Here is a 14,131-nt window from a genome sequence, read left to right on the forward strand (position 1 = left end):
TGACACTAAAAATCAGTTTATTGAGATGGAAAACTTGTTGTCTTTTTCAAATATTAAATGTGAATGTATCTGATCAGTGATTTGTTATCAAAAAGCTAAGGCTCAATGTATATAATACTATCTCATAATAAAGAAAATTTTAGAGACCATAATAAGTCAACAAACCCAATACATCATATATTCTAGAATCCCAACATTATCTCACAGATTAATAGTTTCTGGAATTTAGCTCAACAAGCAGATTTGTGAAGTATCATGGAGACTTCTGATGTTCCAGGTCAAGGAACTCTCTTATGTAGAGATTTTCTGGGATGTGAAAGCTCTCTATGTGGCTCATGTATAGATTATAGGGCTTTTCTACAGGTTAAAGGTATATAGTTACCCTGGTAGATGCAAAAGTAGAACATCACATATCACAGTAAAATACTCCAGGTGCCTTGTCATTGTCTCCTGGTTGCCTTTGCCCTGCTTTCCATTTAGTTATCACTGGGATTCTAGAGCTCTTGAACTTGAAAAAAGGTTAGACAGCACACTGCTGGAGCAGTTTGTGAGCATCAGCAGATTCAGCTTGTAATTTCATTGATCTATATGGGCTCACTGTTTGCAAACCAGCTGCTGCACTGTTTCCCCACAGCTACTGATTTCAGTAGCATTGATTTTTTTCTCCCTTACATTAACATAGCATTACTTCTTTAATGGGCAATAAATGACTGGATGTAAATACAATCAGGGCAGCAACAACAAAAGGAAAATGTCAAACCCATTTTTATTTAAGGAATCCTTTCTATTAATTTTTGCCATAAAAATTATAGCACAAATTATTGACAAAAGTAATGCAATTTTGATTTTAGTGCATTTTGTTCGTTTGTAGATATGTGGTGTCTGCCAAGTGGTCTTCTTTTCCTAATGCATTAGGCAAAGCAATACAATAACGGTGCTTTTAAGGATATTGTAAATTTGCACCATTACCTTAGTACAACTAAATTCTATTCATGAAAGAAAGCAGAAGGCAGTACACCGGTTTCCGCTTAACTCCACAGAGACTGAAAATGAAGGTATTTTAGATTGTGTCAGATGACTAAAGGACTCCTTTAAGATATTGCTTAATTTCAATAAAAATAGAGAAAAGACTAATCTTTGATATTAAATAACTCAGTCAATATAAAGATATAACCCTTACACATCTTCCTGATGCACATTTAAAGTGTGTGTCTGTGTGTGTGTGTGTGTGTGCACATGCGTGTGTACAGGGTAAGCAGTATTTAGAAATTATTTCTCAGAGATCCTTTATAGGAGTTAAAATCTGTAAATGATAATTGTGGCAGAGGATATAAAAAGCATGCATTTTAAAGTTCATTATGCATAGATATGTTTTAGGTGGTGAAAGACATGAAAAGAACTTAAAAACAGGCTTTCACTTTTTGGTTGTCAATTTAGTTACTTTAAAGAAGCCAAAAAAATTAAAGAAAAATAAAGAAGCCAACTGCCATTAAGCCCAACCAATAATTTCAATTTGGAATAAAACAAAATCAACAATGTGTTTTATTTCATAAATTTTAGAATTTCCACTGATTCCCATTTCTACTGAATATATACAGCCAATCTCTCACATCAAACACAGTATCTATTACCAAGCCTATTGTTTTCTTTTTTGTTTGTTTGTTTTGAGATGAGCAAAAATCTTCTGGCAGCAACTTCCTCAGATGCCTTATGCCAGAACTCTAACAAATATGGTTTTGAATTTTTAAGAAAATGGTACTGAATCTAAAGTCTAAAAAAATCGTCTATTTTTAGCTATGCCTTTAAAATATCTCTATTTGCTTTCTCGATAGTTTTCCAGCAGTTTCCAAACTTCACTGAGGTTCAGGGACCATTATATTTCAAATAAGGTGAAATAACTATGTTCAGCAATAATTTTTATTGGTATTTTGTACATCAGTTTTCTTTTTTTTTAATTCTGTGTTGTAGACAGGTGACAAAAGTATCGAACTGAAGTAAGATTCACAAGAATCAATCATAGAGATGGCAAAAATATCTAGAGCAACATCTATAGTACATTCCAGTGTAACCCTTACATTTTAATGGTTTTATTATTGTTTTATTGTTGCCACTGTTACTTACAAAAACATTTACTCATTTCTTCCACTCTATTATCTTCTTTCAAAATTATGTCATTGTCTGTAATTCTCATCGGTGGTCTGAGTCATCCTCAAGCCTGAGGCCTATAAATGAATTTAGCATGAAAAGTACTTTATCCTGATTGTATTGTCCAAAATCTCACTGTCAAACAGTGAACCGCTGCTGAGTCTGTCATTTTGTCTTGGATGATTCTTCTACCCGGTCACCAAGCTACCATATCCACTTCCTGCAATACTTATCCATTCTGCTACACCTCTTGTGTTAATAAATTTTAAAATATTTACTTTTTTTGCAAATGAACTAAATTATTCTCATTTCTCTCTTGACCACCAGAAGAAAACCAGGAGAGTGGAGCTTCTTCTCTTTCAATTCTAAAATTCCAGATTTAGGAAGGAAAGGAATACTTAGAAAAATGAAATCTTTTTCAGATATTTTTTGGAGGCAAGGAATAGATAAATCTTTTTATACAGATACTCTTAGATTCCTTTTTTAGAATTTTATATAATCCACATTTATTTATATTATCTTTAAGCAAATTCCAGCCCAAGGAGTAAGGTCATAATTTATGTGGTCCAGTAAAATGTCCAAAATTTTTCTAATATTTCAACTACAGTAAACTATATTGATTCTATTATTCAACTAATGTGTAAAGGTATTCAAGATCACACTGAATTCTTTCTGTTACAACTTACTTTGTCTTTAATACTAGACAGACTTATTTCCAAACTGAAATGCCATAAATATAAAATTATACAGAATCTACCAGGCTTTCTGGATTAATTTACTTAACAAAACTACTATTTACCTTAAACTATTTACTGAGCACTAGCTGGAAGTAAGAAATGACCAAGTCATGTCCCCAGGCTCAGAGAGCTTACAATCCAAAAGAGATTACATAAGGATACATAATTCACCCTATTTTTGTACGAAACTTCCTAGAACTGGTAAGATACTTCTTTCACTGTCTACTGTAGCAGAGACAACGGTCTATGGTCCATACACTGTGGATACACAGGAAGACTACATCTCCTAGGTGCCTTGTAGCCAGCTGGGGATATGGCCAATAGAATGTAGATGAAAGAGATGAATTTCATTTCCAGGCATGACCCCTAAAATATCTCACATGATCCTTTTCTTTTATGCACTGACTGAACAAATGAAGTGAATCCATCAGAGAATTCCAAGGATATCCCAGAGTGTGATGGAGCCAAGGGAAAGGAGTCTAAGTGAAGAACTTCCCAGGCGAACCTTCTGACTTACAATGGCTTGTGCCAGGAGTGGAAAACAAACTTTTATTGTGTTTCGCCTCAGAGATTTCAGGTTTGTGTGTTAACTTCTCTTAATAATTCTCTATGATCACTATCTCCCTTATTGCCCCATGTTGTAATGCAAAGGCATACAAAAGCATTAGCAAGGAATGTAGGGTTTTGGGTCCTCATACTAAAAGAGACTCAATTCTTGCCTTTATAAAGTAGCTTATTTCTTCTTGTGGATTTTTCTGACCATGTTTTCCTACTAGGTGCTCTCAAAGGGTCTCATCCTTCATTTAAAATCATATAACTGTTTCTGACTTTAAGTTTGAGTGGTCTCAAAAATGAGATAATCAAGCTTAAAACTTTTAGCTACCATTTATAAAACACTTACCAAGTACCAGACAAAATCTTAATCACTTGCAAGCTTCATTAAAACCCTTTAAGGTAGATACTGTCATATCCATTTTATATATGAGGAGATGGAAACTTACAGAACTGAAATAAATTACCAAGTTAGTAAATTCTAGCACAAGTATTTGACCCTAAGTCTATGAATGCTCAAACTATTAATTATTTTAACCTAGTTAAATAGCATCTTTTATTAGAATGCTTCAAATTATAATATGTGTCAGTATACTATCTTATGATAGTCATATTGACTTCTGAGGGACCCCTTTTTCGTGAGTTATGTTTTATTTTTTGACTATGTTCTTTTTTTCCATACATTCACTTTTATTTTATTTACTGTTTTCTTTATGAGGTAACACTGGTCTAGAACATTATACAGGTTTCATGTGCATAGCATTATAATTCAACCTCTGTATATACTACATACAGTGTGTTCACCACCAAAAGTCTGGTTTCCATCCATCACCATACAGTTGACCCCCTTTACTCATTTTTGCCCTCTCCCTACTCTGCTTCCCCTCTGGTAACCACCAATCTGTTCTCTGTATTTGTTTGTTTTTGTTTTGTTCTGTTTGTTCATTTGTTTTGTTTTGTTTTGTTTTATAATCCATATAGGAGTGAAATCATAAGGTATTCGTCTTTCTCTGTCTGACTTATTTCACTTAGCATAGTAACCTCAAGGTCCATTCATATTGTTGCAAATGACAAGGTTTTATCTTTTTTATGGTTGAGTAGTATTCCATTATACATATGCACCACATCTTTTTTATCCATTCATCTGTCAACAGGCACTTAGGTTATTTCCATATCTTGCCAATTGTAAATAATGCTACAATAAACATAGGGGTGCATATCTTTTTGAATAAGTGTTCTTATATTTTTCAGATAAATACCCAGAAGTGGAACAGCTGGATCATATGGCAGTTCTATTGTTAATTTTTTGAGCAATTTCCACACTCTTTTTCCATAGTGGCTACACCAATTTATACTGGTGAATAAGGGTTCTCCAGTGAATACACGTTCCCTTTTCTCCATATCCTCTCCAGCACTTGTTATTTCTTGTATTTTGATGATACTCATTCTAAGGAGCATGAAATGATATCTCATTGTAGTTTTCATGTGCATTTCCCTAATAATTAGTGATGTTGAACGTCTTTTCCTATGTCTGTTGGCCATCTGTATGTCTTCCTTGGAAAAATGTCTAGTCACATCTTGTTCCCATTTTTAAATTGAGTTGTTTGTTTTGTTGTTGTTGAGCTGTATGAGTTCTTTATATTTTTCAGATATTTACTCCTCACTGGATAAATGATTTGTGAGTATTTTCTCCCATTCCATAGGTTGTCTTCTCGTTTTGTTGATTGCTTCCTTTGATGAGGAGACGCTTTTTGAGTTGATGTAGTCCCACTTGTGTATTCTTGTTTTTGCTTCCCTTGCCTGAGGAGACAAGGGAATATCCAGAAAGATACTGCTAAGACCAACATCAAAGAGTGTAGTGCCTATGTTTTCTTCTAGGAGTTTTACGATTTCAGGTCTTACATTTAAGTCTACAATCCATTTTGAGTTAAATTTTTGGTATAAAACAGTGGTTTAATTTCATTCTTTTGCAGGTAGTTGTCCAGTTTTCCCAACACCATTTATTGAAGAGACTGTACTTTCTCCATTGTATGTTCTTTTTTCCTTTGTCATAAATTAATTATTCATGTACGTGTGGGTTTATTTCTGGGCTCTCAGTTTTGTTCCATTGATCTGTGTGTCTCTTTTTCTGCCAACACCATGCTGTTTTGATAGCTATATTACTATAGTTTTGTAGTATAATTTAAAATCAGGGATTATGATAACTCCAGCTTTGTTCTTTTTTCTCAGGATTGCTTTGGCTATTCAGGATCTTTTGTGGTTCCATACAAATGTTAGGATTTTCTATTTGTGTGAAAAATATCATTGGGATTTTGATAGGGATTGCATTGAATCTATAGATTGCTTTAGGTAGTATGGACATTTTTAATATGTTTATTCTTCCAATCCATGAGCATAGAATATCTTTCCATTTCTTTGTGTCCTCGATTTCTTTCAACATCTTACAATTTTCAGCATACAGATCTTTCACCTCCTTGGTTAAATTTATTCCTAGGTATCTCATTCTTTCTATTGCAATTGTAAATGAGATTGTTTTCTTAATTTCTATTTCTACTAGTTTGTTGTTAGCTTACAGAAACCCAACAGATTTTTGTATATTGATTTTGTACCCTGTAACTGTACTGTATTTTATTCTAACCTTTTTTTGGTGGAGTATTTAGGGTTTTCTATACATAAAATTATGTCATCCACAAATAGTGACAATTTTACTTCTTTTTTCCAATTTGAATAACTTTTATTTCTTTTTCTTGCTTAATTGCTACAGCTAGGAATTCCAATACTATGTTGAATAAGAGTAACAAAAGTGGGCATCCTTGTCTTGTACCTGATATTAGAGGAATAGCTTTCAGCTTTTCACCATTGAGTATTATGTTAGCTATGGGTCTGTCACACATGGCCTTTATTATGTTGCTGTACATTCATTCTATACCTATTTTATTGAGCATTGGTGTTGAATAAATAAATAAATTGGTGTTGAATCTTGCCAAATGCTTTTTCTGCATCTATTGTGATGATATGACTTTTATGTTTCATTTTATTAATGTGGTATATCACTGATTGATTTGCAGATGTTGAACTATCTTTGCATTCGTGGAATAAATCCCAATGGATCATGGTGTATGATTCCTTTAAAGTACTGCTGTATACAGTTTGCTAATATATTGTTAAAGAGTTTTACATCTATGTTCATCAGAGATATTGGTCTGTAATTTTCTGTGTTGTCTTTGTCTGATTTTGGTATAAGGGTAATGTTGGCCTCATAAGATGAGTCAGGAAGCATTCCCGCCTCTTTAATTTTTTGGAAGAGTTTGAGAAGGATAGGCACTAAATCTTCCTTGATTGTTTGGTATAATTCAGCTTGAAAGCCATCTCATCCCAGACTTTTGTTTTTTGGCAGGTTTTTTGATTACTGTTTCAATCTCCTTACTAGTGATCAGTCTATTCAGATTTTCTATTTCTTCATGATTCAGTCCTGGAAGGGTGTATGATTCTAAGAATTTATCCATTTCTTCTAGGTTATCTAATTTGTTCATAGTATCTCTTATTATTCTTTGATTTTTGTGTTATCCATTGTAATTTTCCCCTTTTGTTTCTAATTTTATTTATCTCAATCTTCTCTTTTTTTCTTAGTAGTCTAGCTAAAAGTTGTCAATCTTGTTTTTCTTTTCAAAGAGCTAGCTGTTAGCTTCATTGATCTTTTCTATTGTCTTTTTAGTCTCTGTTTCATTTATTTCCACTCTGATTTTTATTAAATCCTTCCTTTCACTGATTTTGGGCTTTATTTGTTTTTCTTTTTCTAGTTTCTTTCAGTATAGTGTTAGATTGTTTAGTTGAGATTTTTCCTGTTTCTTGAGGAAGACCTCTACTGTTATAACCTTCCCTCTTAGTACTAATTTTGCTGCATCCCATAGATTTTGGCATGTCATATTTTAATTCTCATTTGTCTTCAGGTATTTTTTATCTCTCTTTTGACTTCTCCTTGACCCAATAGTTGTTCAGTAGCATGATGTTTAGTCTTCTCATATTTCTGATTTTTCCCAGCTTTCTTCTTATAGTTGATTTCTAGTTTCATACCATTGTAGTTGAAAGAGATGTTTGATGTTATTTCAATCTTAAATTTACTGAGACTTGTTTTGTGTCCCAACATATGGTCTATCATTGAGACTGTTCCATTTGCATTGAGAAGAATGTGTATTCTGCTGCATTTGGATGGAGTGTTCTTCATAAATTTATTAAGTCAATCTGGTCTAATGTTTCATTTAAGACTGAAGTTTCCTTATTGACTTTCTGTCTGGATAATCTATCCATTAATACAAGTGAGGTGTTAAAGTCCCTACTATTATTGTTTTGATGTTAATTTCTCTTTTAAGTCTGTTAATACTTTATATATTTTGGTGCTCCTATGTTAGGTGCACATATATTAATAAGTGTTATGTCTTTTTCATTGATTATTCCCTTTATCAATATATAATGTCCATCTTTGTCTCTTGTTACCTTTTTTGGCTTGAAGTCTATTTTGTTTAATATAAGTATGGCTGCCCTTGTTTTCTTTTGTCTGCCATTTGCTGGGAGCATCATCTCCCATCCCTTCTTTCTTCACTTTTAAAATGAAGATTCTACTTGAATAATTTCTAGATTTCTACCTTTAAGCTTGCTGATTCTCTCTGATTTTATATGGTCTGCACCATTTTCAATGCTTTCTATTGCATTCTTCATCTCATCTATTGATTTCTTCAGCTCTAGAATTTGTTTGATTCTTTCTTAGAGTTTCAGCCACTTTGGTAACATGTAACTTTTGCTCATTAATTTTATTCCTGAGCTAATTGAACTGCCTTTCTGAGTTTCCTCATAGCTTGTCAAATTCCTTCATGACAGTTAATTTGAATTCTCGAAGTGTTAGATCACAGACTTGGCTTCTGGAGAATTGTATTTTTTTTTTCTTTTTGTGATACCATGTAACCATGGTTTTTCATGGTGCTTAATGATTTATTCCTCTACTGGCTCATTTGAAATAGTGAACACATTTCTTATTTAGGTAAAACTTTTTTTACTTTGATTCTAATTCAACAGGTTGGTACTTAGAGGCTTTTCTTTTGTTTTTCAGTAGGTGGCACTATAGCACAGTTTTTGGTTTCTCTTACCTGAGCTGCCTCTGGCTACACTTGAGAAGTGTCACTTTCCAACCTCCACCACCTCTGCCAGAGGTGTCACTGGGTGGTGCCCTTGTTGTCTCTGTTTGTGCCTCTGAGGTCACAGGTATCTTGCTGCTACCAGGGTCACTGCTGACACCGGTATCATTGCTGGGGACAGTGAGATGGACTCTGCTGTATCCAAGTTCTCCTTGGTTGTGGGCACTGCTACCACAGTGGGGTGATGGGGATAATGGGGGAGGGGTTGGTTCAGGATCAAAGGTGTCTCCACTGCTTCTGGAGTTGTCAGGTTTGTGGGCACCACCACCATGGGCAGGGGCCAGAGTCACAGGAGTGCCAAAGCTGGAGGGACCAGGGTCTCAGGCCCTGTTGCTGCTGCTGCCCAGTTCTCTGTGGGCACAGGTGACAGAATCATAGGCTCTGCCTCCACTGTTCCCCCATTCTGCCTTCTCTGAAGTCCACCCACCTTCAGATGTATAGACATGCAAATCTCTCTTTTGTCCTGGTGTACTGGGCAGAGGAACCTTCATTGAGTTATAGATGTCTTACTAGTTGTAGATTGAAAGAGAGAAGGAAAGGAAGCTTCTCACACCACCATGATGCTGACATCACTCTCCTTGACCATGTTCTAGATAGATGAGTTTCCCATACAGCTAAATTCCAGAAAGGTGAGATGTATTTTCTTATAACAGATTAAAAATAATCTCTTACCTAATATATATGGATATAACTTTTTATACTTAAAACATTTTTTTAAGAAATTTATTTATTATTTATTTATTTATGTCTGTGTTGGTCTTCGTTTCTGTGCGAGGGCTTTCTCTAGTTGCGGCAAGTGGGGGCCACTCTTCATCGCGGTGCGCGGGCCTCTCATTATCGCGGCCTCTCTTGTTGCGGAGCACAGGCTCCAGATGCGCAGGCTCAGCAATTGTGGCTCACGGGCCCAGTTGCTCTGCGGTATGTGGGATCTTCCCAGACCAGGGCTCGAACCCGTGTCCCCTGCATTGGCAGGCAGATTCTCAACCACTGCGCCACCACGGAAGCCCCAAACATTTTTATTATAGAAAATTTTAAACATAAAGAAAAGTAAAGAATATACTTGACTTCCCATACACCTATCATACAGCTTTAGCAATATTTAAATCATGGCCAATCTTGATTCATATACCCCTCATACCCTCCAGTTTTATGATTAAGCAAATCAGAAACTTCAAATTATTTCATATGTAAATGGAAGAATAGATAGTATCTTTTAGATATCTCTAAAAGACAAGAAAGCTTAACATATATATATATATATATATATATATATATATATATATAATTGTGATACTATTATCACACTTTAAAAAGATTAAAATAATTTGGGTAAGAATTCTCAAAAGAGAGTTCATGTATTTGCTAAATAACATATATTGAGTATATATCATGTTCCAGGCCTACCTGAACATCTTTTTTAAGCCTCAACCAAGAAATTTTTTGTGCATGTGTGAAGAAATTTCTCTGTAGTAATAATTGGCAGAAGTGGGATTTCATGATTTCAAAGTTATCCAGTTACAGACACAAGCAAAGGATGCCCTTTAGAAAAGATAAGTCTCCTAGCTGGAATTCACTTTGAGTCTCTGAAACCTCTTACATGGTTAGGGTCTATCCCATAAATTTAAACACCTATGATTCTACACTCAAATTACATAACTAGTTCTTTTTTTTTTTCTTTTCTTTCTAGCAGCCTCTAAGCTGGCTGTTATTTTAAAGGTTTTTTTTTAAAATTTGTGTTAATTGTTGTGAATTTTACATCTGTGCCATTAAACATTTACACTTCAAATTATTATCAATAACATTCCTATTATTGCAGTTATTTACAACTTGCTTGTTTACAATCTCTGTATTACCCAGGATGCAACAGAATTAACTTACTCCAAGTTATTAAATTTTTCCTTCATATCAATGTTAACATTCTAGGAGTGAAAACAAGGACTTAGAAGATAGCTACTAATTGCCAGGATTCAATCCTCAAGTATGTTAATAATTCCTAGAAAGTATGGTCTGGCTTATGAACTGGAAGTCAGGTTGTGATCTGTTTCTGGCATCCTGACTCTGTCTTGTGTATCATTTACTGCATATGTGCCTCACTATCCTTGTTGTTAAAAGGGGAGTAACAGGATAATAATACACATCCCTGTGTTCCACACAAAAATACTGTAAGAATTAATACTCAGAAAGAACTTCTGAGCTTAGTGAGAAAAGGCACTTTAGAATATAAACACCATTCAATTATTCTTACCACTGTGAGTTAGAAAAATGCTAGGAAGAAATAGCATGATTATTGTGGCATGCATTAAGCCAAATAAGAGAGCAGACTAGTGGGGAATCCCATCGAAGATAAAAATTACTTTGACCAATCCTTCTTTCCCTCTAGCCACTGAAAGAAATTATTTTTATAGCCATGTTTAAATGATACCCTAACTTCCTTTCATTTTGCTTAAAATCTGTGATACAGGAATTGTGCTTAAATGAAATTTCCATCAGCTTTTACATATTAAAAAAAGCAAGTGCATTTTAATGCACATGTTGAGCATTAAATCATTTTCTGCTGCAGTTATTGCAAGTAAATAGTAATTGTAAAAGAGATTCTTTTTGATGAAACAAAATGAAAGTAGACTGCTAATGTTCACCTCAGATTTTCTCATCATTTCATTAACTGTTCAACTAGGAAAGATATTTTTATAGTGATGGGCAAGAAAATCATACTCATCAATATGTATCCATATTCATATGTTGGTACACTAACTCTGGAACCTTAAAATAAGAGCACAGAAATATGTGAAATGCATATGCCCCTTGAAATGATTTGTGAGAACTATTTTATTTGTTTAACAACTGTCTCTTCATTCACAATATTCAGACACTAAATTCATTAAGAAATATAACAAAATTTAAATAAGAATCAGTTTGCTTTTCCACAGACTTGTCTTTTCAGAAAACAGGAATTTGACAGACAAAAATTAGTGGAGCAGATTAGATTCCTTGTGTACTAGCTACAAACTTCTGTTCTACTTTTGTATCGACTGTAAACTCAAACCCTGTCCCTCCCCATTTACTCTTTGTATCTTTATAAAATATTTTTCTTTACATTCAACTCTTTTACATTTCCACATATGGCTTGCCCCAAACCTTAAAGTAATTATGCAGCTTAAGACATTGTGAAACTGTAAAGATTTAGCCTGTTTTAAGCAAGAATAATAAAGCAGCAAAGCTTTGAAAAGACAGTTTCAGCTGGTACAGACAGGGAGCTGAGAATGCTACTGCTGAGCTTGCATTGCCCCCTATGGTTGCTATCTGACAGTTACGGAGGAAGAGAAGCAACATGCTCTGTCCTCTCGGTGTACAGCAGCATCTGGGTACTACACTTTGAGCTTAAGCTCAGTTCTGAATAAACACCTTATAGCATGAGGTCATCGATCCAGATGCTAATATTTTGGAAATGTATATGCTTTATTTCAACTCTTATTAATGCAGTAAATTAACAACATTTCACTGACTTTATCATTTTAGTACATATTGTCAATGTTACACAAATTTTCAAATTATGGTAGTGAAAATTCTTTCACATAACAAACATTTTGATAGCTACTTTCAAGTATGTAGCTCTCTGAGGAAGACACTTCTTTTTTTTCTGAACTCCAATTTTATGTCTTGTCAATTTGGTACCATCTAGCACTGAGTCTCAAGTTTAAGTTGTGCACACACCTATATTTTTACTTGCAAACTAGATGGTGAGTTCAGTGAAAGCAGGGGCTATGCCCCATGTCATTGTATACCCACACAGTGATAGCAGAGTGCTGCTATCAAGAAAAGCTGCTCTATCAAGCGAAGATTATTGATATGTTTGTTTGAATTTATTTTATTACTAATTTAATTGTCTTAGGTCCAGTTCCCTAGAAACAGAGCATAAGAAAGTAAATTGGATGCACGAGTTGTACTAAGGGCATGATTTTTAGGCAAAGCTTGCAAAGGAGGGAGAAAAACAAGAGAAGAAAGAACTGAGCAAAGATGTGGTCTCAGGTAAAGTCTAGCCTTGGCCTGATCCTCAACATGGGTGGAATGGGAGTTTGAAGCATAAATTGCACTGCAAAGATGCTCCTCCTTGAGACAAGAGAGCCAGCCTTTTGTACCCCTTATTTTTGGGGCCATTAGCTGTGGCCACCCCTGGATAGTGGGAGGTGTGTAACCTGCTGGGTGAGGCAGTAACCTCAACTGAGGGCAAATCTCCAGAGAAGGGGGCAGCTGTGAGCTGTGAGTAGCCAATACTCCTGGCAAATGGGGGACAATACAAGGGCCAGGAAAGGGAATCTGGGCTGAGCATCTACAGCATCCATTTGATTGCCCTTCTTTCTTACATAAGATTTACTCCCATCCAGGCACAGATTCTCCAGGATTCTGTGGTCACAATTCTTGAGGAAACTTAATAGCTGCTGCAGTTGGTCTTATGGCAAAAACTAGTACTCATCTCCCTCTTCTATCACCCTTTCTATATTCCTCTCTCTCTAGCACTTCCACTGGACTTGGTAGTTTACCTAGTGGAGTAACACAGAGCCTCATCCCTGAGGGTTGGACCCCTGTTACAAGGACATCATAAGGAAGGTCGTGGTTGCTGTACTTGCCCATTCACAGTTACAAATGAGCATGAAAGGACCTAGATACCTCCCTCCCCCACCCTAGGGAATCAACTAAGTGCCAAACACGTTCTTTCCTGCTCCTAGATGTCCTGACTCCCAAAGAAGACAAGGGTCAATTACTCTTGCTCTGTGTTTACTGGTCTACTGCCACTAGGTGCCCAAAACAACCAGGGAGCAGTTGTACCTTTCCATTTACTAGGAATCTTACTGTGTCAACAGGTGAAGGACCCCATCTGGAAAGCCAGCTCCTCTAGACATACAGAGCTTAAGGTTTCAGGGTCAAGAAGCACAAATTCCCCAAGCAGGTCATGGGAATGATAATGAGTGGGACCACTCCTTCTTTCACCCCTTAGTTCCCAAAGCCATATGTATTAGTTTTCTAGAACAACAGTTTCTGGATGGTACAGTAGGTGATTAGATCAATCGTTCCCATGGTCATGTGCCCACTTCTCTACCTTCTTTGCAAAAAAAAAAAAAAAAGAAAAGATCTCTTAGCGTGAGATGTTATTACACAGGGCTTCATGCCAGTAAATCAAACACTCCATGAGCAACTGGAGTATGATATTGGTCAAAGTCCTGTGGGCAAGAAATGTGAACCCATACAAGTCAGTCCTGGTCAGGATAAAGTCTGCCTTTTTCAAGATAGAAAGAGTCCCATTAAAAAATGGCAGCCAGTAGCTGACTGGTCTCCTTACAGGATGGTATCATATGACACATTCAACACTAATCTCTGTTGTTGACAGGTCAGGCATTCAGGAGCAGCAATTGGCTAGACAGATCTTGCTGAGACAGAGAACATGTTCTTGGGCATATACATAGATTCCATCTCTGCCACCATGGGCCCTCTATTCACATGCTCATGATGCCA

Source organism: Eschrichtius robustus, chromosome 9 (assembly GCF_028021215.1).
Source record: "Eschrichtius robustus isolate mEscRob2 chromosome 9, mEscRob2.pri, whole genome shotgun sequence".
Taxonomy (NCBI): Eukaryota; Metazoa; Chordata; class Mammalia; order Artiodactyla; family Eschrichtiidae; genus Eschrichtius; species Eschrichtius robustus.